General features: G+C 34.6%; 1 long non-coding RNA gene across 4 annotated transcripts; it reads right to left on the bottom strand.

The window, feature by feature from the left end:
• Positions 1 to 6,028: 6,028 nt before the first annotated feature.
• LOC125660852 (uncharacterized) lies at positions 6,029 to 20,843 on the bottom strand. Of its 4 annotated transcripts, XR_008797835.1 has the most exons (7): positions 20,372 to 20,843; positions 19,063 to 19,139; positions 17,891 to 18,007; positions 16,171 to 16,224; positions 15,623 to 15,676; positions 14,463 to 14,606; positions 6,029 to 11,033 (listed from the first exon to the last, which is right to left on the bottom strand). It is a non-coding gene; the product is annotated as an uncharacterized LOC125660852 (long non-coding RNA). The 4 variants fall into 4 exon arrangements; XR_008797833.1 differs by lacking the exon at positions 17,891 to 18,007; XR_008797834.1 differs by lacking the exons at positions 17,891 to 18,007; positions 20,372 to 20,843 and adding an exon at positions 20,009 to 20,198.
• Between the last annotated feature and the right edge of the window lie 1,213 nt (positions 20,844 to 22,056).

Raw genomic sequence — 22,056 nt, forward strand, 5'->3', positions numbered from 1 at the left:
CGACGATTGATTTTTTCGGAAAGAACAATGGAAGTCATTGGCCAAAATTGGCCGTGCTTCTAAAGCCGATCATTCTTTGCAGGTCGACAGGTGATAATATATTCGTTTTACTCATATATAACATGTACATGTACCATTTACTTGTTGCATATTTTGAGAAAATAACTTTACAAGATCGCATTGTTAACTCTGACGCTGTCTTCCTACGGTCGCTTTTTCGGAAAAACGTCATCGACGGTTAGGGATTTACAGTCCCCTGGTTCTTCTAGAATATTTTTATAAAAGTTACAATTTTAACTTCTGTCTATAGAAATACTCATTGAGATCAAAGACTATTAAACACTGGCATGCTATGGAAAATGCATTGTGCATTTAAATGTAACTTTATCGTGTTCATATACATTTTGCGGAAGAATATTGTGTCAATAAGAGTGAGGAAAATAATGCGCGTATTTACCAATAATTGTTGAGTAGAACTCAATCATAATTTCGAAGGCGCTGTTCGATGTCCTCCTATTCAAACGAATTATGGAAAATGAAATGGCTCTTGAATGTTCATGTTTTTGTTTGATCATACATATAAATACTTGGATTAAAAACGTCTATTGAATCGGATAAAATTACTTGTTATGCCATGTACATCAAGGACTATATTACAGGTCTGCTCACAAGTGTATTTAACATACATGTTACAGTACATACGAATAAAATATCTGTCTGCTGTGGGTATTTACAAAATATATTGAATACTGCGTGGTACATATACTAACCGATACAAATCTATGTTGCATGAATAGGATATCATTTGTTTGGGTAAAGCAAAACACGTCAAGTAATATGCATGTAACTTCAGATGGTATATTTCATATAGCAAATATAATTAAAAACCTAACAAAAATATGTCCGTGTTTATATCTTTATATTCCCCTAAATCGTCGACAAAGTCTCTCTCTCTCTCTCTCTCTCTCTCTCTCTCTCTCTCTCTCTCTCTCTCTCTCTCTCTCTCTCTCTCTCTCTCTCTCTCTCATTCTCTCTCTCTCAAAATACTGTTCATCTTTGATGAATGAAAATTGCATCCGTCGGTGGGTTAAATCTAGCATTGCTTAGTTTTATTGGTGTAAACAATTCAAATGTGTATGTATATATCCGGAACAGGTACCAGCTTTTCTCCAAATGGATTATGGGAAGTTGTTACGTGCATAGACAATGTGGGATATTTAACTGTTTTTCCCAGGCCCTCAGAATCGTAAGGGGGGTCCCAGTTGATTTTGTAAATTATCAATATATGTTATTTTCATAAGCGAATACAGATTTATTCTATTTGATATACTTGTATTAAAGATATTTTAAAAAGCGAAAAAGTAACAGAGATCCCAACTATCTAGGTCTTGAGATATAACGTATCCGTACCCATTTTTGCTGATAATGAACGAATTTTAATCTGATTTTTGTAAAAATAAAATGAATTCGATTTATCAAAGATCTATGCGTGTCTTTGATTTGATTTTTTAAAGTTGAATTTATTCTCAAATAATTTTATTTTGAAAAGACAGGATGTCCAAACATATTCCCGTGGCCTTCTAGAATAATTTCCATTCATCATGCGGTAGATTTCTTATCCACCTTGCGTCGAAAGGCAGACATCATCTGCATTCATTATGTGCATTTTTATGGCAAACTAGGTAAAGTGTTAATTGGTTGACTGGACATACTTATTATATCGCAAAGTAAGTAAACGTTTTTAAGGTTAGACGATGGAACAATTTGCTTAGTTCTATAACATGCAAAATATTAATTTTGCATATCGAAAACAACCGATTTCCGCATTCATTCTTTTTTTTAAATCCATATTGTTTGCAGCCAACAACCGAAACCATATTGATGATGAAAGAAGGATATCAATGGATAATCAAACTATCTGGTTGTTGCATGCAATAGTTGGTTTTTTTTTCAGTTCTATATCATGCAACATATTGGATCTGCGTATCGAAAACAGCCGATTGTCACATTTATTCATTTTTAAAATTCATATTGTGTGCAACCAACAACCGACACCATATTGATAATGAAAGAAGAATACCAATGGATAACCAAACATGCAAAATGTAAATCGGGTTGTTGCATGCATAGGTTTTTTTTTCAGTTCTATAACATGCAAAATATTGACTTTGCGTATGGAAGACAGCCAATTTCCGCATTCATTCTTTTTTTTTAAAGATTCATATCGTTTACAACCAAAAAAACAAATCCATGTTGATAATGAACATGCAAAATATAAATCTGGTTGTTGCATGCAAAAGTGGGATTTTTTTCCAGTTCTATAACATGCAAAATATTAACTTTGCGTATTGAAAACAGCCAATTCAAGCATTCATTCTTTTTTAAAATTCATATTGTTTGCAGCCAACAACCGACACCATATTGATGATGAAAAAAGAATATCAACGGATAATTAATGATGCAAAATATAAATATGGCTGTTGCATGCAAAGATATTTGTTTTTGCTCAAGTGTATTCATAATTTATTTCAAACCAACATATTCCACTAAGCAACTCATCTTTAGCGTATATTCATAACCTCATAATAAAATATTACGTCATTTCCATGTAAGTGTGATTAGGAGAAGATCCTAGTTGTGTAGAAAAAAAAATAATATTTAGCGTAGTATAAAAGTTAAAAAAAAATACACAAAAAAATATAGGCGGTATATAGCCAAAAACGTCCCTTGATCTTTATTTTCTTTTTGAAAAATTAGTCTACGAAGTTTTAGAATACTAGCCGCATGAAAACAATAGATTGTCCAAGTATGCTTGTTGATTGTGTTTCAAGAAATTGAACAAAATATTTCAAATTGAAATAGATCGACAAATAGCAACAACATTTAAGAGGCGGATATGTGAATTATCAATTGTGTTACATATAAAATCAACATTCAATATTTATGATGTTGAGAAATGTGCCCTGCGTACATGTAAGACCATTGCTTGCTTTCTGGGTTTTTTTATCTTACCAAACGTTCATCGCAAGTAAGGAATATCATTGGATGATTTAATTTTAAGTTACTGTGTCATCTTCTGTTCATGCTGACAGATACTAAGGGTTAGTGCGAGGTAACGAATCGATAACCCTTGACTTGTGAAGATGGAACTTACGCAGTAGAGACAACAACAACGAAACCGTAATCAGATAAGTGCTCTACTATGCAATTATCAATCTAGAGTTAACAATATATAGATACTTCACCTGTACATTCTGTGGTAGCAGCAGTGGAGGAAGTACAGCCGTAAATACAGGATCCATTGAAGGCATCACAATGGGAGTCTTTACATTTATTAGGACATGCTATGGTACATCCAGGATGATATCGAGTAGCATCACAACCTTTGAAAAGAAAACACATGAACTAGAAACAAAGTCAATTAACAACGTGGCGATCTTAATTCTTTAATTTGAATATTTCAGCGTCAGCTTATGGATTATTATTATGATGAATTAGATGACAAATTGTGTTTCAGATCAACCATATGGAAATTTGGGTTTTTCCCTATAGTTCTTTGATTACATTATTATTTACCATTAACATACATGTTCCCGCGGCTGCTCGGGGCTCGAATAAAATACATAATAACCGCACATTTTCTGAGCATGAACCAGGCAATTAACAGTTGATTAAAATTCATCATCTTCTAAATAACGGTGAATTGACGGATTAAACGGACGTGGGACGTATGACAAACGCGCTTTCAAAGTTAGAGGAACGGAATTGCACATGTCCTGTGACTGACAAAAATGGTATAAATCGCAAGTGAATATAATTTTGCAGAGTTATCACCCTCGCTGACATATTTCCATGATGCCTCTAAAAGGAAGGTCTACACATGCTGGGAAGGGTAAAGACAGGACATAGGAAAAGGCTACAAGGCCACAGTTCCTCTCTCTGTCATTGACAATGCATGGAGAGAACGGATATCCCAAAACTCAAGGTATAAAGCCTGCTTGAATCTGGAGATTCTGAATCCTCTATTAACGGATGTTACCGTCTGAATACCGAACGGCGGGTGCATGAGAAAGTGACACAATAGTCTTTCAACGTAAGTCAAAGGGACTTGCACAGTCCCTCAAAACGTTCTATTTTACCATTTTTCATGTGCTTTCCATGCGCTCATCGTCCGTTTTCCGCGTGTTCACCGCACGTTTTCCGTGCGCTCAACGTTCACGGTTTTGCGTTCACCATTCACCAACCGCTCGCGTTCACCGTTCGCAAAGCGTTCTTCATGCGCTCACCATGCGTTCACCGTGCGTTCATCGTTCGTTCAACATTCAGACCTCTGTCTTTACATTGCCCTTCGGAACGCCAGAGTGAAAGGGTCGAATTTGATTGAGAAGCAAACATGAAAAAAGAACCTGTACACAAAAGTGGACGGAAACTTTCTTATTCTATTAGAAATTTGATAGTGAAGTATAATTTATATGGATTATTAACTGTGAAAATTCATAGAAAAATCCAGTCAACTCAACAACTTGACCTCTTTTGTGGATGTTTGTTCATTGCATGTATCCCGAACGACAGGGTTCTCAAAGTTTGAAGCATTACATACACACATGTAAATTATAGATGTCTCTACAGTGCTAACTACTAGAGTGCATTGTTTTCTTTTTTTACTTTCATTGTGCATTAAAAAGTAAACATTTTGTATTATTAGTCAAAATATAATAGTATCTGAAGATGACGCATCAATATTCACTGTTTTTAATGAAAGGTTCAAGTATTCTAAATGATCTAGAATATGATTCTAAACATGCGTTTCCCCTGCTTTCCCATGTATAAATATACATGTATGCAAGGTGAAGATAACGAACAGTGATCAATCTCATAACTCCTACAAGCAATACAAAATAGATAGTTGGGCAAACACGGACCCCTGGACATACCAGAGGTGGGATCAGGTACCTAGGAGGAGTAAGCAGCCCCTGTTGACCGGTCACACCCGCCGTGAGCCCCATACCTTGATCAGGTAAACGGAGTTATCCGCAGTCAAAATCAGTGTGCCAAGAACAGCTTAACAATCGGTATGAAACACGTGAGACAGCATTTGACCCAATGCGAGGTTGTATTGACGAACTAGATCGTTATAGCGACCATACAATTTGCGAAATGCTGACTTCAATCGAGAAGTATATATATATATATATATATATATATATATATATATATCTGCTTTCAGCATTAGGTAGGCACATCCATAAAATCATACTTAGGCAGTCATATATAGTCCATGTTTAAACTTCAACATTTTTCATCATGCATTCGATCATTTTGTTTAGCTATCACTCTATTTGTAATTTTCAAATCAATTAAAGATAATATACCAAGAATGAAAGATATACAATTTATGATGTCTGCCTAAGTTTTCAGATACCCGTAGTAGTCCTTAGGCAGACATTGTATATAATTTTATACAATTCCATCGTAAGGTAGACAATATATTTTATATGCGCAGTAGGCCTTGGGCAGACATTGTATATTCATATACATTTATACAATTCCACCAGAAGGTGGACAGTATTTTCCAAATCAGCTGAAGACTTTAGAGAGACGGCATTTAAACTACAATTATGCAAAAACTGCATGCGATTGATTTCCAGCACAGATGAAATATCGGTCAATTTTCCAAACATCTATAACCTGTGTGTGGCTACTGTTTTTTGGGACAACCTATCTTGGGATACGATTTAATTATTCAAGTTTGCTATCACTGAAATTATACCCGACAATGCATATCCATTCAATCTCCACAAAAAGTTGTAGAACATTTGCCTCTGATAAATCTCTTTATCTATTCAACCAGCTTTTCTGCAGTAATTTTGACTAATTCATAATCTTTACATAGTCCAACAAATTCTCCATAGCAATGTTAATTAACTTTGATCATGTTATTCGCATTCATTTAAAAAACCACCATCTGCACTGTACACGAATACTGTTATACAAAATAATTACTTTCAAAACAGTACATAAAAGACAATTTAAAAGTTAACTTTAACATGAAATTTATTCATTATATAATTGTTACTTAGTAGCAAAAACTGGCATGTCATACAAATAATTTTCAAGTATGGTTACTGGTCAAATATTAATAAAACATACAGGATTTCCATCCATTTCATGAAAAATTACAAAAGACATATCAATCAGAATTTAATGTATTTCATGAAATAAAAGGCCCACAGGCCTTATTGGGTACATGAGAATTAATTGAAAGTATCACTAGCCCCAAGGATTATGAAATCTTGAGAAAAATTCCTGTTTTGCATACCTAAATTAAATCCTAACATACAAAACAGAATAAAACAAGATGTGTTCATAAAACTTAAATGCCCCGAAAGTGCCTATACAGTCCAGATGATTGATTGTGTATTGTTTAACGTCCCTCTCGAGAATATTTCACTAATAAGGGATGTTATATATACAACATTAAATAATATGACTACTTTGTACCTGTGTACAGTCAAAACCCTGGGGTTGTGTAAATCACCACTTTGGTATATCCTGTTCTGCTTCTAATAAGCATGCATTTAGTTATTTACCATATCACAATAAAGACAATAGTTGCTACTATAATCTTGGCCTTATCCTGGAAACTAAACCCTTGTCCAGGAAATCATGTATTTTACAATTTTGGTTAAGGACTACCACATATTAATTTAGATTCATGTTAATATCAACCTTTAAACAAGAGGCACATGGGCCACATCGCTCACCTGAGTTATCATATATTTACTCATAGGAAATACGGTTTCCCTTATTGTGGCAAAACCTGACACCCCGGGGGTCATGATTTCAACAAACTTGAATTTGAACTATGTCATAAAGCTTCAAACTTGAATCTGAACTATGTCAGGAAACTTCGATATGAATTTGAACTCTTCTGGCTCAATGGTTCTTGAGAAGATTTTTCCTATATAAATACATATAAAATGTGGTTTCCCCTAGTGTGGCCCCACCCGACCCCCAGGGGCCATGATATGAACAAATTTGAATCTGCATTATGTCAGGAAGCTTCCATGTAAAGTTGAACTCTTCTGGCTCAATGGTTCTTGAGAAGAAGATTTTAAAAGATTTTTCCTATATAAACACATATAAAATATGGTTTCCCCTATTGTGGCCCCACCCGACCCATGGGGGCCATGATATGAACAACTTGAATCTGCATTATGTCAGGAAGCTTCCATGTAAATTCGAAATCTTCTGGCTCAATGGTTCTTGAGAAGAAGATTTTAAAAGATTTTTCCTATATAAATACATATAAAATATGGTTTCCCCTATTGTGGCGCCATCCGACTCCTGGGGGCCATGATATGAACAAACTTGAATCTCCATTATGTCAGCAAACTTCCACGTAAATTTCAACTATACTGGCACAGTGGTTCATGAAAAGAAGATTTTTAAATGACCCCACCCTATTTCTACACTTTTGTGATGATCTCCCCTTTGAAGAAAACCTGGCCCTTAATTTGAACAATTTTGAATTCCCTTCAACTAAGGATGATTTGCATTAAGTTTGAATGAAATTGGCTTACTGGTTCTGGAGAAGAAGATTTTTAAAAAATGTCAGTGTATTTTCACTGATTTGCTATTATCTCCCCTTGGATAAGGAGGTTGGCCCTCATTTGAACAATTTTGATTCCCCTTCACTTAAGGATGATTTGTGCAAACATTGGTTAAAATTGGCCCAGTGGTTTTGGAGAAGAAGTTGAAAATGTAAATGTTTGACAGACAGACAGACAGACGGACAGACAGACAGACGACGGACAAAAAGCGATCAGAAAAGCTCACTTGATCTTTCAGCTCAGGTGAGCTAAAAAAATATTTTATAATTGTGTAACGTAGTTCCACTCTCCTGTGATGTCATACCATTTCGCAAAGTCAATGATTTGATAAGATTTATGCATAATGGGAACATAAATTTTGTTGAAGTCTTTTTCAATAGTTATTGTAAAATATCTTGTTAACCATAAGACATTTCAAAAGTCACGTATGAGTTTCGAAATACCAAATCCAAGGGTAATAACTCCTTTTTCATTAAATTATTTATCAATTTTTTATGCATAGATATATTTTACTTTTCACACACATATTGTATATTTTTTTTTAAGAAACAGTTTCATGAAATTGTTATGAATACCATTATATTGTTTTAACAAGTTTTTGTGATAATGAAATGTATTTAAGGACAATTGTAATTTTCTGACATCAATAACAGGTATATGCGTGCTAATTAATAAATCTTTTTATCAATGCTGCAACATACTTATCTTATCATTTTTATTTGTTACTAAGATAATCATTAATCAAATATAAGATTGAACCTATAATTCTACAGGGGTGGAATTACCTTAAAGGCATAGGGTCTAAGATATTGGTGAAATGTTGCATGTTCCAAAAAGATGGCGAAATTTAAGATCATATTAACTAGAAAATCACACAAAGTTCTTCAGAATGTTTACAAACACATTGGATAACGATAGTAATTACAAAATAATTCCCTGTTCTCGTTTGCCTTGGTACCCTGTTGATTTTGCATTTCTTATGTTTGTGTGTAGCCAGCAATCAGCAGGGTACCAGTTTAATATATTGTCCTCCTGACAAAAATTTTAAATAGGGCTAAAAAGTCAAAATGATTTCAATTTCAAAGCGCTGCAGCTATAGATAACTCATAATTAATACTACAAATTTGTTTTCTGGAGTTCTTCTTGCAAAATAGTGTGATGTCATTTTTGAGATAAAAGATAGATCCTATGCCTTTAACACATATGCACTATGTATACCAAGCTTGGTCTTACCCCAGAGTCAGAAACCCTACCCCATGGATTACGACATCTACATTTTAGTAAAGGCCTTCCTCCTCTACCTGACTATGCATACATATTTCTTACAAAATGTTCAATTGTTACCTGAATTTACTCAGAAGACAGGTCACCAGAGATTACCTATATGACCTAAAATTCTTATCAAAAACCAGAATTGTAACCAAATAAAAACATTCGGGTAAGACATCAATGTACATTTGAATTACTGGTGCATTACTACCCTAACAAGTATAGCATTGCCTCATTATTATCAAAAAATATATTTCAATACATTTGAAAATGAATACACTATAGGTCCAACAAGTATGCCTTAAAGCAGCATCATTAAGTCAAAGAGCACAATATATCATCTCAATAAGACAAAACACAAGAGAACATTCTGAACTCAGATAATATACATATGAATCAAACTGTAGTGGTCATTTATCAACATATTTTCAAAACAATTATATTTAAAGAAAAAAAATCATAGGCAGTAATGCTCACATGAGATAGTCATAAACACTACACAAAAATCCTATAACAATACACAGTTTAAACAACAGAGCACTTAGTTCTATTGCATGACATATATTATGAACATGGTAAACCAGGATTTACCTTTTATATGTATACCAAAACCAATGACAGTGTATATTTTGTGATCATTTGAACTACATTTCTCTGAACAAAATTCTAAACAAAACATGGCAACAGAACATACTAGGTTATGAATATTCAAAATGATAATGGATGCGTTTGTACCTTCCAGTTGCAGACCAATTTTTTAATTTGGTAATTATGAAAGGCTTTAAACAAGAGGCCCAAGGGCCACATCACTCACCTGAGTCACCTTAGCTCATATTTAAAGATTTTCCCTATATATTTGTAAGTAAAACTTTGATCCCCCTTGTGACCCCATCCTACCCTGGGGATCATGATTTTAACAAACTGAAATCTGAAATATATGTCAGAGAGCTTTCATGTAAATATCAGCTTTTCTGGCTCAGTGGTTTTTGAGAAGAAGGTTTTCCTTATATATTCGTATGTAAAACTTTGATCCCCTAATGTGGACCCATCATACCCTCAGGGGCCATGATTTGAACAAACTTGAATCTGCATTATGTCAGGAAGCTTTGATGTAAATATAAGCTTTTCTGGCCCAGTGGTTCTTGAGAAGAACAATTTTAAACATTTTTCCTATATATTTGCAGGTAAAACTTTGATCCCCTATTGCAACCCCATTATACCCCAGGGGCCATGATTTGAACAATCTTGAATTTGCATTATGTCAGATAGCTTTCATGTAAATATCAGCTTTTCTGGCTCAGTAGTTCTTGAGAAGAAGATTTTTAAAGATTTATCCTATATATCAGTATGTAAAACTTTAATCCCCTATTGTGGCCCCATCCAATCTCCAGGGGCCATGATTTGAACAAACTTGAATCTGCACTATATCAGGAAGCTTTCCTGTAAATTTCAGCTTTTCTGGTCCAGTGGTTCTTGACAAGAAGATTTTTAAATGACCCCACCCTATTTTTGCATTTTTTGATTATCTTCCCATTGAATGGGACATGGCCCTTAATTTGAACAAACTTGAAAGTCCCTCACCCAAGGATGTTTTGTGACAAGTTTGGTTGAAATTGGCCAACGGTTCTTGAGAAGAAGTCGAAAACGTGAAAAATTTACGACGACGACAGACAACGGACAAATTTTGATCAGAAAAGCTTACTTGAGCTTTTGGCTCAGGTGAGCTAAAACCTGTGTAAAAAATATCATCTGTTTACAGAAATTCCATGATAAAAGCACTACATCTGTCATTTCTATTCATTGTGTGACCCAACAAAAATGGTTTTATTTACTTCAGATATATATTGCTTTTGAAAAAATATAGGGTCCTTGGGGTAATTTATCAAAAAATGTATACATGTGTTGGAGATTTAATTTGCCTGGAAAATCATAAAAGACTAGATTTATCAAGATATTGGACTAAACAGTAAGCACTTTTAAAGTGTAAAATAACCAACATTTGAATTTCCAATTTTCTATAGTCACAAGAATCGATCCCGAGGCAACCAGAATGGATATCATAGCTCCTGTGTTCAAACACACTGAAGATTTCATAAATTTCCAGAAATGTTCTTCCTCCTTTGTTCTTGTCTTTGCCAGAGGTCTTTCTTTCTGTAATATTATATAGATGTGCTACATTTATCACACCTAAGTGTCTGTACAATATGCTTAACACTTTCAAAAAGATGACTTTCCCGAAATCTGAATTGATATAACTACATTACATAATTTATACATGTATGTTATTAAAAGGTAAATATGGGATATCAGAACTAGAAAATTTTGGAACTCTTCAGAAAAAGAAGTTACGAAAAGTATACGTCACTTAGGAAACTCTTGTATACATATTAGTGATGGCTAAAGACAACTCATTTCTGATATAAAAATATATGCCTGGTTTAAAAATTATTTTTCAGAATGTTGCAAGTGAATATCCTTGTACTAAAACATGAGTTATTGGATTAAATTTCTGATGATTGGTAGCAGAGATAAACACAAAAGAAAAAGTATATTTCCTACACCGTATGCACTTGTATGGATATTTACTTTATAAGATTTTCTTGAGTTATAACAACTGACCGTTATGAAATGATATAATAAATCACAATAAATTATTTATAAATATATCTCCAGAAATGTACATATACATGCAGCAACATGTAGCCCCCCCCCCCCCCCCCCCACCCGTTTTCCTGAGATTGCGTTAAATTATCACATACAATATTAAAGTTTGTTATTAATACATGCAAAGATCGATTCATTAGCTGGTCACTTGATATAGTAGCGGTGAATAGTACTGGAAATGTAAGACTAGATTGATTTCAAATCATGAACAGAAGAATACACCTCCCCCTCCCTTGAACTGTGACTAAATACATTGGTATCATGTCACAAAGGGTGCAACGATTAACCAAGACACGGTCTATCACTGTAATATTATGCAACGGTTCGATTCACAATATGGACAGTTCAAATTAATCCAAATAGAGAATACCAAAATGCGGTAACTGTCCAATTTGGCTTTAAGATTACATGTATGTTGTAACAAGAGTACCACCAATGGTTCATAATATGCCCGTGAAAAGCTAATATAAGGTGTTTCCTTACATTATGATTTGTAGAACATGGCTTCAAGTAGTATCAACAATCAATGTCAGGGTGTGACATACTTTCTTTGCATCATAAAACAGATCAATCATGTACTCTCTATGTAATATTTTCATTTGGCATAAGGTGTATGTGTACCAAGTTTGATGGTACCAGCTCCAATGGTTCATTCTTTATCCTGCTACTACTATCTTGACCTTTGATCTTGAGAAACAATCGACATTCTCCACATGGCAAAAGGTGTATGTGTACCAAGTTTGACAGTCTTAGCCCCAACAGTTCAGTTTGTATACTGCCTACAAGGTTTTCTTACTAAGTGATACTGTGAACTTGACCTTGAAAAACAACAGACATCTTCTCATCATGGTGATCGAATGTACTAAGTTGTAATATCCTGGAGTTTATGGTTTGGTCTGTATCCTGCCCACAAAGTTTTCCTACTTAGTGATACTACGACCTTAACCATTGATTTCTGACCTTGAAAAATGTTAGGTATCTTCCTCTCATTATGGTGATCAAATGTACCAAGTTGCAAAATCCTAGATGTTACGGTTCAGTATGTATCTTACGCAAAATGTCTGGACAGACAAATGGACGGTGGTTACCATAATACACCCTGTCCAAATAAAGATGGTTTCCGGAAATGGAAAAATGTGGTGCCAGTGAATTATTTCTCACCCTGTGAACCATTAATCCCAAATACGGGAGCATTTTGGACATGCAGTTGTAACAGTAAGGTGCAATTAAATGATACCAAAACCAGTGTCATTGTTCATTAGTTATCATTCATATTGATACACTTGTAGCATGTTAAAAGTATCGTGATACGTATTGTATTGTCAAGTCTGTATCATACAACGTATCGTATCATGAGGCAAGCGTATCGTTGCACCCCTACATGTTACCGTGTTTAATACCAGTATTGAATATTAGTATAATAGTTTGATCTTTCACAGTTCATACAGTTGTCTCATATAGTTTTTTTTTAAGGAATGAAATAATCTTATTCAAAACTCTATAATTTTCAGACCTCTCTCACCGAGTACAGAAAAATTATTGTGTGATTAACAGATTTCATTCATATTTTTAGGGCTTTCCACCTTTCTGTGGAAAGTCCTATTGTTATTGTTCTGTTTATTATTCTCCTACCGTCAAATTTTTTTTTCGTCTTCAGACTTATCGAAAACTTTAAAGTTCATGATATAGCACTTCTTGAGAAACGAATACATTTCAACCTGCGTCATTGAACTTTGACCCCATACGGAGTTATCTGACCTTTGGCAGAAATCACTGTTATCGCTACGCTACTACTTTTTAACCGTAAATGATAGGAGGCTGAAACCTTTACAGGTCAATTAGTAGAATCGAAGAACTTTAAATGAAGGGATTAGCTGACTGTGAAAAGGAGTTAATGCCCCCTTATGTTTCGCGATTTCTACCTAAAAAATTGACGACTCCTAAAGTATTCGTCGTAGAGAGACGGAACACACTGGAATGGGTTGTGTGACGTTGACCTTGAAAAGTAGGTCAAAGGTCAAGGTAATCCAGATTGGCGAGAAAATGGCACTTTTTATACTCTCTTTCTCTCTTCAGATAGCATCGAAATATCACATGGGTCAGCAAGGAATTCTCGATTGGTCTCGATATCATGAATTACAACTCTAAAACTTTGACCACACTGCGAATGTCGGCGACTCGCATCGAAAACCCTGTTATCGCTACTCCTACTAGACCGAAAGTCGTGGAGACGCGAGACCTTCGCCGACGAATTCACAATAAAACACTCTCGCACAGAAAAGTTGACAGGGAAACCGAGAACCCTGAAGCACGGTTCTCGCCCCGACAGTCTCTGACGTTGTCATTCGAGCCTACAACTTTTTCACGGATCTATATAGAGACGCGGGACCACTTGTGCGAAGCCCTATGACCTCTCTGACCTTCAAAATGAGGTCGAGGTCAATATTTCCTTCACATGGAGTTTTCGAGGTTTGACCTTGAAAGTGGGTCAATGTCAAAGGTCAAGGCCACACATCAAGGGGCCAATCTCCACGAGCAAGGCAAACCCACACATCATGCCTATCGTCCCAAAGGAAGAAATCCCCCACCCTTCAAGTGATCTGTATGTTAGATCAGCTGTTTACACCATTTTGACCGGTCACATGCCCAACAACAGGTTTCTAGCTAATCTGACCTACACATACACATCTGACCTACACCCATTTTCTCCATTTTTTGACTGTCTTGTAAATCAAATATTTCCATTTTGCATTCATGAAAAAACATGTGTCAGATTCCATTAATGGCTGCCTGCATCAACATAAAGACTAAGTTCAGTTGTTGTTGTTTTTATGATAATGATGATGCAACTTTACTCGACAATTGAACTCCTTGACATTCCATCCCGACTGTCATTGTAAACAAATAAACACTTACCTGCAGGGTCAGATGGGATGCAGTATTCCTATTCTCCGTTCAGATCCTACAGTCAGAAATTTTATCTAATTCACCAGCCGCCATTTTGTTTTGGGTTCTTTTTCACAGCCTAAATCCATATGCATGCCTCCTTGGGTGAAATGACTGAAAGACATTGTTTCCGTGAATTAGAACACATAGGATGAGCAATTACAAACTGTATATCGAATTCCACAATCGATAACACACATGGTAAAATCCAGTGCACAGACTCCTACCATCTTCTCAACATGAGGCTCATAGTCCCAGCATGCATGAGTAGAGTGTCAGCACTACATGTGTAATCTCTGAAAATGTCACTTCCGGTTTCTTTACACCTCCAAATATCATATCTAACAGGTCTAAAGTCACCCCCAAACACCTGCACAAGTCCTATTACACTTTTACCCGATATGTGCCAGCTATCCAACACCCACACCCCTTTTTTCAAATGTTTGACTGGTAGTATCGTGCGAAACCAAGTCCTCAATCTCCAACACTTCAACACTCAAGGCGGCAAATTTGAATTTCTTTTCTATCCAAATCAAATTGTTTAGCATTTGAACACTACTGAAAAACCGGTAGAAGGTGGGAATCCCTCTAATTGTTCGTGAACAATTAGGATCACTAGTTATTGATATTTTCCTTTTTCGATTAATGAATTTGAAATGTGGAATTAATTAAAAGATTATTTACGCAACCCCAGCCTCGATCTATTCAGATCTCCTACTTTTACAGCCTTTCCATTGGAACACATCCCAATCTTGATCAATACAAAGACATAACAATATAAAAATTAATTTCTTTCACACTTATGCATCAAACGATATGAAACTTGAACTCAATCTGTAGTTACTGCACTACAAGTTTCAATGAATTCTCGCAAGCATTATGCAAAAATATCTGGAAAACCAATGGGACAGACTGATTGACAGAGAGACGGACAGAGAGGAAACCTAAAATCCACTTGACTTTCGTTTTATAAACCGGTAGGGGACCAATAACTGGAATTAGTCTTTGAACTTTATATGGTTATTCTCCTTGAATTTTTTTAATTTTTAAAATATTTCATTTCAAGCAGACTGTTGTGATGTAATGGTGATATGTGATATATAACCTTAGATGTAAATTATGTTCCCTACCTGTTCTGCCTCTAACTCTCCCATTTCAACTAATGATGTTCATGATTGTTCCTCCTAGAAACAAAATTTTACACATCAAACACATACATGTACATAATGCATATTACAGGTTTTAACACAGTAATGCTACAATGATAAGCAAGAGCTTTGGCTACAATCTCCTAAAACATACAAGATTTAATCAAAAGTTATTTTAGTTTTTATCTATGTGTCATATTCTCCACTTTATCTTATATGTTACCCCTCTTAAGAGGACCTCATTGTATTTTGTATGTATATATGTTACCCCACTTAGGAGGACAATATACTCTTGCACACATACAATTACAGACCACTTTCTTAATATCATCAACCTATTTTTTCAATGCATATTTTTCATCTTCCAAAACATACATGCTTATAATATATATGCATATATACATGTATATACATTTTCTACTTTAGGTAGACTTGGCATTGATCCCCAATTGTCACTTCTGATTGATTTCAAAGAGACTGTTGCAATGTGATGGTGAGGTATAATCTTAGATAAAAATTATGTTCCCTACCTGTTCTGCCTCTAACTCTTCCGTTTCCACAAATGATGTGCAGGATTGTTCCTCCTAGAGACAAAATTTTACAAATCAAACACATACTTGTACATAATGCATACTACAGGTGTTAACACAGTAATGTTGCAATGATATGCAAGAGTTTTGGCTACAATCCCCCAAAACACACAAGATTTAAAGTCCTTTTTGTCTTTGTCTCCATGTCATCTTCTCCATTTTATTTTACATGTATATATGTTACCTCTCTTAGGAGGACAATATAATACATCTGCACACACATGTACACAGATGCTGTTTGTGCCCTTAGTACTTTCAACATTGTTACTTTTTCTTAGCCAATAATTTTTTTTTTAATTTATCAACATTTTATTTGTGAATTCCATTTCAATCATCTACCAAAACATATTCAAGCATCTGCATTTTCCATTTTTGGAGGCCCGGCTATGTACATGTGTGTGTTTGTTAACTATTATAAAACGTTTTTTTTTTATTAATTTTTCTGCAAGTACATGCATACTTTAGACAAGATTTTATGTAAAACACACACTAGGAAAACATAAAGTCAGCAATCACAACCTGAACACGGAACAAGAAATCAGTGGAATGTATACCTGCATACTGCATGTTTAATACCATTTATGCAAATTCAAGGTAGCTCTACCCTTATGCGACTTATCAATATTAATGGTTGAAAGTGGAAACACTGTATTAATTTCCACTCGGTATAGTTTGATTTTATTAATAATCAAAGCAAATGTATGTGTTGCCACCTTTTTTAAGATGTCAAACATATCAGAACAGAAGTATAGGTCAACATAAAAAACCCACACATTTTCGTAAAGCAGAGTAATAAAACATGAGAAAAATGTGTTAAAATGACAAATTTTTAATGTCAACAGTATAGAAAAACAGTTAATTTATAAATATTTGACCTATTGAGTGCCCCTACCACCCCTACAAAAACCCCAGGGCCTTTTTTCAACTCTCAAAAATTAAGCCCCCCCCCCCCACTTTGAAATAGAGTACTACTCACCTTTCTGATAACATAGTTTTTGTTTTTAATCTTTCTAGCAATCTCTTGGTTCCGCACTGAATTTCATAATACATGGTATCTCTAGTTCACCAATACCGGTATCTTAGGAGTAGTGATAGTTTCCATTTACAATGTATTTCAAAGCCCCCCCCCCCCCCAATGTTGTTAAAAAGAATGCTACAACTTTACTTATTTTTCGAGGCACGTGTCCAACTACTGCACCGTCCTTTACAACAACAATCGCATATGTATGCATAGGATTGTTGATTTCTATTTTTTAAGAGTTTCTCCCTGGAATGGATCCCAGATTATAGATATTTCTGTAAACATGAAATCTCCTAAACTATATTCATACTCGGCCATAGTTGTGCTGCGAAAGTGAAACCGAAAGTTTAGTCAATCGTACGTGGTATTAGTCTATGACAAACGGTTCCAAGTGAAATTGAAAGTAATAGCTACTACTGTATATTTTAATGTAGACAAGAATGGATTAATTATTAGTGTTAGAAGAAATGAAATAAAATTTATGTGTATATTTAATGGGAATATTTCAGCATAGAGTACTAAATAACCACCCACCCCCCCCCCTCCAATTTTCTAAGCACCCGGGGTGCTCAATAGGACGAATATGGTATGTATAAACTGTTAGTTGATATTAGGGGAATCTTTGTATAATAGACATACAGTAGAGGAATTCCAGCATAGGAGTTATCGCCCTTTACCAACTGGGCTATCAGGCCATCGGTTAGCAGCCCGATTGACTGCTGCTGGATATTGTACATGTGTTTTCTATCCTGAAGCCTTCACAAAGACAAAAAATAAAAACAAACAACTTGTTGGATAAAAACCAATCACAAATTATGGAAGATCTTTTTTAAACATTTTTATCTACTCCTACAGTTTTTATTCAAATGTTGCTGAAATATTTCTACTTTCCTTACTATGTTTATCCAACATAATAGGTAAACAATAATAAGCTTCAAGAAATAGTATAGCAAATAAGAAATGAAATGTGCCTTTTTTTTTTTTAATGAATTCATTTAATTCATGAAAAGAAAATCTTTAAAAACAGATAAAATTTCTTTGAATTTTAATTAAATAACAAGAAAAAATTAAAACAGTTCATCATTTCATATGATTGTGATAGCATCAGTTATCTGATTCAATATTTCAAAGATTGCACATGGAATTTTTTTAAAGGCAGATTTTGAACAATCATGGACACAATGATTTTGGGATGGTTACATGCACATATCTATACCTCAGGATGTTCCTAATGTAATTTGAGATGCTAATTCTTTTTTCTTCTGAAATTTGTTTCAAATCGACAGTATATGCTTAATCAAAATGTAAATGATCACAGGTCGACCCTTACAGTATATGACAAGTCATTTTACCATGTTTACAAGGAAGTTAAAAGGCACACACAAAAAAAACCCATCATGACATCGTTTCAAATATTTGAAAACCTTAATTCTAGTTCAACAGGGATTTAAAGTAGATAAAATAAACAAATCAGTGGACCATTAAACCCTTAGAACTCTAGTCTAATTAACCCCACATCTCCATTGGATTTAGAGTGCATTTTAATGCAACCCATATTTCTACACTTCTTTCTAAATCTAGGTAATTTATTATAACAATACTAAATAGTTCATGATATCCATAATATAATCAATAGATAGATTATTATAGGTCATGTTTTGATTGCATTTTGTATCACTCTAGAATAAATATATAATTTATTATATCATTCACTAAAAATTCATGCATGTACCCAGTGTTAAAATAAATCAGAATGGTATATTTTAATCATTTACTATCTATTATCAATTATAGGAACTCAATATGCTTACCATTGTATTTGAAATGTGTCCAACAGAAAAACCACTTTTGTACAGATCAGTCTTAACCCAATCGACACTTTCCTCCTCTAAAACAATAAAAAATGTGTACATGCATTCATTTTGGATGCAGAAAAAAAAAATGTTATAAATTCTTATTACACGATTTGTTATATTTCATAAATCTCTAAGAACAATAATTACTCCTACTCCTTCAAGATTAATTGTATATTGTTTAATGCCCCTCTCAAGAATTTTTCAGTCATATGGAGACATGCATCACCATTGCCGGTAAAGGGCTGCAGTATTTAAAGGCCTATGCTTGGTGCTTACGGCCTTTGAGCTTTAACGTGCCACACCTGCTGTGACACCTCTGTTTTTGCGAACTTGTCTGAAGGACCCATTTAGTCAACTCTTACGACAAGCAAGGGGTACTGAGGACATATTCTAACCCAGTTTTCCACAGGAGTTATGAAAAAGATGTCATATAATTGGCACGTTTGGCAAGAGATACATCAATTTATATGTCCCAGAATTAAACATTTTTTCCACAGCTATATCACAGAAGAAATTATCAAGAACTAAATATTTCAGTAGAAAGTTATAGAAAAGCATATGCAGTCACAGGAACCATATAGGCGATTCAATATTGAATCAGTGGGACAAGCTATTTTTAATACGTGGATAAATTAGTATTATGTGGTAATGACACATTTAGCTAAGATTCCTAAAACATGGAAATGAAAAACGTAAAAAGGGACAAAATAAATTGGTGAGAAATACATGTAGTTATATCTTTCGAATTTCCTCCATTGTTTACAGTAGTGCAATATCTTTGAAAGAGGCGCCTATGACAGGAACCAGTCATTTTGTCTGTAGTAATAATAGCAGGGAACATAATAGACCCTATTATTATTATTGCAGACAAAACTACCGGTTCCTGAGGTGCACTACGTACACAATCAAAATAAGGACAATGCACATTGCATTGCAAACTGCACGGCGTCTCCTGCATTGTGTCGCTAAGTGTAGGGCATAATGACGACACATTTTCGGGATTCTCTATATCCTAGAAAATCTTTATATCAATGCTAAAACATAGTAAACGACAAATATTGTCCTAGTCGAGTGTCATGGCGTGACGAGACTCGGAGACGGTAGACCCCTCTTTCGCTGCCCACTGAAGAAAACATGCAAACGAAGCCCGGTTACTCGTACCCCTGGGGGAAAATTGTAATAGCCTAAAACCTAACAATATATGCTTTGCGAGAAATGTGCCTTGAAATCATTTTTGAAACCAAAATAAGAAAAATTTACTTACACGTGACAACATCTTCGCATACGCTGGATCCTTTCCGGGTGTCTCCGAAGGTTCCCGAAGTTCATTTCCGTAACATGACAGCAAAACAACGCAACAAAAAAAATCACGGTGTTGGAAAATTCAAAATTTTTAAATACCATCTTTAAAAATATTAATCTAGATAATCTGACACCTAGTGGTTCAGAATAAGGAAAAAATTAAACGAAATTTAAATATATTCCCGCTTTCGTTTGTGATGCCCATTTGAAAAATGTCTACACAAGTCCTGAAACGTATATTGCCAAAATAATACACGCTAGTTTTTAACAACTCTAGAATTTACACTTTTATGAATAAAATGAAATCTTTTTGCCCGAAATGTAAAGTTTAGATTCTAAATTTAAGGAAAGAAAACACATTTTACTCAAAAGTTAAGTACATAATTTCATTTTACAAGTAGAAAATTGGGCAGACTTAAAAACGGCAGCCTAATTTTTACGTCTGCCTAACGCTGGTCTATAAATATTTTGCGTCCGCTGAAGTCTTATAATAGGTATATATATATATATATATATATATATATATATATATATATATATATATATATGTAGATGTATTACTGTACATAATATACACATGCAATTTGCTTGTTGTTTGTGTGATTGCTGCGTTAATTGGAGTGAATTTTGCGATCATTTCATGAGAAATATATAGCTAGTACTTTTACAAATATGTAATATGCTATGTTTAGAATGACTATTTTCAGAAGTGTAGAATGTACAGTTTCCCGATCCTGGTATTTTTTATTATATATCCATTAAGTCAATGTATCTATCTTTTTTCTTACTTGATTATGAAAGGTAATTATAACGAGCATTGATCAATCTCATAACTCATATAAGGAATAAAATAGAAAGTTGGACTAAAAAGGACCCCTGGATATACCAGGGGTTGAAACAGATGTCTAGGAGAAGTAAACATCACCAGTCGAACTGTCACACTCACCGTGAGCCTTATATCTTGGTCAGGTAAACGGAGCCATCCGTAGTCAGAATAAGTGAGCCAAGAACAACCTAACAATTGTTATGAAACACGTTGGACACCATTTGGTCCAATGATAAGTTGTATTGTCAAACTAGATCGTTATAACGACTATAGAATTTATGAAATGCTGACTTTAAACAAGACTGTTGGAACCCCTGCATAATCGACTTGTTTGTCAGTAGCCTGCTGCAATTTGAAAACTAACCATAAGCAAAATAAGCGCTTGCGTATCGAATCAGTTAAGAGATATACACACCATATATAGGTGATAATGGAATGCTGCTACATACATATAAGAAGTTGACGATGGAGAAGCTGAAATCACCACGTTCTTGATAAAGCTGAGTTGTCAGTTTGTCGTTAATATCTACTTTCGACAAAATATTTCAGTCTGAAACAGAAGTGAACGACGCTGTGGTGTTTTATTATTTCGAGTTCACTAGGTAATATCAAATCGGTATGTGAATGAAAAAAAATATTGTTGATATATGAAGGGTGAATATAACAAACAGTGAGCAATCGCATAAATCCGATAAGCAATACACAATAGAGAGATGGGCAAACACGGACCCTTGGATATACAAGAAGTGAGGGCGGGTGCCTAGGAGGAGTAACCGTTTCCTGTCTACCGGTCACACTCACCGTAAACTCTGCATCTTGAT

The sequence above is a fragment of the Ostrea edulis genome, chromosome 8, assembly GCF_947568905.1.
Source record: "Ostrea edulis chromosome 8, xbOstEdul1.1, whole genome shotgun sequence".
In the NCBI taxonomy this organism is placed as follows: domain Eukaryota; kingdom Metazoa; phylum Mollusca; class Bivalvia; order Ostreida; family Ostreidae; genus Ostrea; species Ostrea edulis.